This window comes from Penaeus monodon, chromosome 24, assembly GCF_015228065.2.
Source record: "Penaeus monodon isolate SGIC_2016 chromosome 24, NSTDA_Pmon_1, whole genome shotgun sequence".
NCBI classification, from domain to species: domain Eukaryota; kingdom Metazoa; phylum Arthropoda; class Malacostraca; order Decapoda; family Penaeidae; genus Penaeus; species Penaeus monodon.
The window spans coordinates 641-904 of NC_051409.1; positions in this window are offsets into that span (position 1 = coordinate 641).

Genomic DNA, 264 nt, shown 5'->3' on the forward strand with positions numbered 1-264 from the left:
CGAGGTTTTTTTTTGTGAGACCAAAGAGAAAAAAAAAAAAGTTTTTTTTCCTTTCAAAAAAAAGGGGGGTTTTTTTTTAAATAAATTTAATTTTTCGGACCCCGGGAGAAAAGTACCAGAGGAGGCCCACAGATTTTAAGGCAAGTGGGGGGAAAAAAAAGGGAAAAGGGGAGGAAAAATGGGATTTAAACGCCCCTTTTTCCCCTCTTTTCTTCTCTTTTCCTCTATTTTTCCCCCCCTTTCCTCCTTTTTGGGCTTTCCCCG